Raw genomic sequence first — 3,879 nt, forward strand, 5'->3', positions numbered from 1 at the left:
TCACTCATATGTGGAATCTTAAAAAACAAAATAGGCAGGCGCTGCAGGTGTTAGCTCTGGTGCAGGCAGCTCTGACTAAGCTTCCACTCGTGAACGGACCGACGGACTGACGAGGTGCCGCGCTCCCACCGGCCTCCTCCGACCGCCCAGCGGCAGGCGAGTGCCCCGGGCGATGCAGCCGGCAACGCTGCCGAGCCCAAGCCCGAAGGCCGCCGCCTGGCGATGACTTTTCAAGATTTTTCTCCTTTTTGCAGGACTTCTGGTTAAAGTTCCCGTGGGGTTGTATTTTTTCTGAAAATTACTGCTTTTCCAAAGCCTCCTGTTAATATCCCCTGAGGACAGTGGCTTTTGCGCGACCATTGTCGCGGTGGTGGGCCTGCATGTGGTGCTGGCGGGGTTCGTGTTCATCATGTGGAAGGAGGGGATGCCCGAATGGCGGGAAGAGAAAACCGAGCAGCGCAGCCCTTGCTTCCAAGCTGCAGGCGTGGGGGGCCGGGAAGTCCTGAAAGGGGTTTTCTTGTCCGTGTTTAAAAAGAAAAAGTGTGGGTTTTTTGTTTTTTGGGTTTTTTTTTTTTTTTCTGTTTAAGAGGGGAGGGAAATTAAGTATTTACTGCAGCTTACACTGGTAAAAATGCGGGCGCGGGGAGGGCTGACATTTTTCTCCACTGCCTGTTAAGGTGCCAAGTGCTTTTCGTTCTGGACATAATGCTTTTGACTGAGATCATGTCTGACTAATGTAAATATTAGTGTCAGAATAGAAGCTAAGATAAAGTAACACTAATTAGTAGGTTTAGAATTTATTTCATATTAAAATACGTGTTGTGATGTAAGTTTTCTGGCTTGGCTCGAGCGACAGTTTTAAGGGTGCACCCTCATTGATGCTGCTCACAGAGACGTGGATGTGTTGTTACTGCTTTCCAACTCTGCCTATTACGTGGCCTATTATGATGATGAAGTTGACAACGTAAACCAGTATCAACGACTAAGTCTAGAAGACCTGGAAAAAATTGAAATAGGTCCTGAACCCACTCTTTTTGGTAAGGCAGAGTTCTGCTGCGTGCGACTGCGTTACAGATATAAAGAAGCAAGTGGCTATTTCCACACCCTGAGAGCTGTAATGCTCAATGCAGAAGAGGATGGAAAAGATACCCTTCAGTGCATTGCAGAGATGCTGCAGATCACCAAGGAAGCCCTGGGATTAGATGTACCTATAATAGAGAAAAAGCTTGAGAGGAAGAGCAGTAAACCGCATGAAGACATCATTGGCACCAGATCTCAAAACCAAGGCTCTTTGGCCCAGGGGAAAATTTTTTAATGAGCAAATTTTCATCTCTAAATCAAAGAGTGAAACAGACCAAATCCAATGTAAATATTGTCATTCTACGAAAGCTAGGAAACTTTACAAAACCTGAAATGAAAGTTAACTTTCTGAAACCAAACTTAAAAGTAAATCTTTGGAAATCAGATAGTAGTCTTGAAACCATGGAAAACACTAGTGTGACGGATAATGAAGCCCAGGCTGAGTCAGATGGGGAAATGTGTTCAGATAATGACTCATACCGCTCTGATGAATTCCTTACAAATTCCAAGTCTGATGAAGACAGGCAGCTAGCAAACTCTTTAGAGAATGTAGGGCCAGTAGACTATGTTCTTCCTAGTTGTGGTATTATTGCTTCAATGCCTCGATTAGGCAGTCCATCCCAGTCTATTAGCAACACTGATATTAGCATTCATTTTCCTTCAGAGGTTACTCTTGCTCATGAAAGTGGGCTTGGAAAAGGCTATGCGTCTTCTTTGAAGAAAAGTCCTTCTGCTGACGACATACACACATTGACTGGCTTAGCCTAGCCTGTGGATATTTATTGCCACAGATTTGTTCAAGATGCATAAAACAAAATGACCCAGCTGTCAGAAACCAGGTCTGTTTCTCAGCAGGCTAGTGAGGAAGGAAATCAAATGACCAATCGAGTGTCTAATGAAGAAACTCACTTTGAATCAACGGAACAGATACCTTCTCGACCATCTCAATTAGATGTGTCTTTTTCTGCAGCAGGCCCACATCTTTTGTCAGTTGAACCAGTGCATTCAATTGTATCTCAAAAGACCCCCGGCTCCGAATCTGGCACACTTGAACTTGAGAGAAGGCTTCACGTAACTCCTCCTTCAGAGAGCTGTAGCAGCAGAGCAGTCTCTCCCTTTGCAAAGGTTCGAAGTTGCATGGTCCAGGTTGCTAATATTACCCAAGGTGGATTAACCCAGGGGATAAACTTTGCAGTGGCAAAGGTTCAGAAGAACCCTGCAGAACCTGAAGTGGTTAATGAAGTCCAGCAGAATGAACTTAAAAATATGTTTACTCAATGCCAGACATGAATAATTCAGATTTAGTGTTTAGCCACACAGAATCATGTGGCTTTTATTTAATCCAAAAGAAAGGAGGAGTCATATAACCTGTACTGTCTTTGAATCTAGGGATCCCAAATTCTAATTATGTTTATTTGGAAAGGTTTCAAAAAGAGACTGAACCTGAGAAGATTTCCAAATTTGAGAGCTAGGACAATGGAAGTGCATCACCCTAGAATGTGTAGACCTAAATAGGTTATACACTACAGAGCAGTTTGTCTCTCTAAAAGTAATTCAAGAATACATTGCTTTAGGACGTAATAACCTGAACTTTTTTGGAGTGGGGTGGGTGGGTAGAATGTATGAAGTAGACACAAAGTGTGGACATGGATCCATTTATGTGATTAGCATTTTTCATAATTTGTTTTTTTCTGTTTGTCAGTTCATTTCCGTGTGTTTCCTCTACAAGGTAAATACTTAGTTTTTAGTGACTTCGAAGTGTTACTAGTATGGACAAGCATTTTAATATAAAAACTATCAGTTTAGTTTTTGATGGCTTAACCATTCCCTATAAAGAGTTAATTGAGGGCTAATGGCGCTACAGTCAAGAAATGAATGTCCATTTGATCCTGATTTTTCCTACATTCTACTTAAACAAATTTAAAATACTGCTACCTTGTACACCCCAAAGTCTAGGAGCATTAATACTTGCCAGTCATAAAACCTGAGATGTGAGATGTGAATACCAGCACCTATTAATTTTGCTCTATTTTCAGAAATGTTAAGAATGTATACATATTGGATACTGGTAATGCAGTCCATAACTTCCTGTGTAGATGAGCACAACTATTGAAAATTTAGTCTGAAGCACAATTGTGCTAAAATTTTAGGTTTTATGACTGTAACCTTGACCACATGGAATCAGGGCCTCGTCTGTAAGCCTATACAGTAAGAAAGTTGCGCACCTTCTTCCAAACAAGTATTGGTCTGTCTGATATCTTAAGAGCTTTACTCTGTTGAAGTGATTCTCAGCTAAACATTATGTCTGCTGTAACTTTGATATTTCTACTTTTGTTATTTATTAGTGGTATCTTTTTTGAAGTGTCAGATGTTGTGACTATTTAAAATAAATATCATTATAATTTAAGTGAAAAAAAATGAAAAAAGAAAACAGAAACTGTGTTATAGTTACAGAGAATAAACAGGAGGTTCGGGGTGGGGGTAGGAAAGGGAGGAAAGAAATAGGTGTGGAAGATTAATAGGTATAAACTTCAAGTTGCAAAACAAATGAGTCAAGGGTATGAAATGTACACTGTGGGGAATATAGTCAGCAACTTTGTAATATCTTTGTGGTGACATATAGTAACTATACTTCTCATGGTAATCATTTTGAAATGTATAGAAATATCAAATTACTCTGTTGTGTAACAGGAACTAACATAGTGTTGTTGGTCAATTATACATCAGAAACAAGCAAACTAACTAACTCATAGAAAAGGAGATCAGATTTGTGGTTACCAGAGTCGGGGAGTGGGAGAG

At 40.8% G+C, this 3,879-nt stretch overlaps 1 pseudogene; it reads left to right on the plus strand.

Moving 5' to 3' along the window:
* The first annotated feature begins 820 nt into the window (after positions 1-820).
* Positions 821-2,385, plus strand: LOC116751072 (annotated as a pseudogene).
* Positions 2,386-3,879: the final 1,494 nt, after the last annotated feature.

This window comes from Phocoena sinus, chromosome 3 (assembly GCF_008692025.1).
Source record: "Phocoena sinus isolate mPhoSin1 chromosome 3, mPhoSin1.pri, whole genome shotgun sequence".
Lineage (NCBI taxonomy): Eukaryota > Metazoa > Chordata > Mammalia > Artiodactyla > Phocoenidae > Phocoena > Phocoena sinus.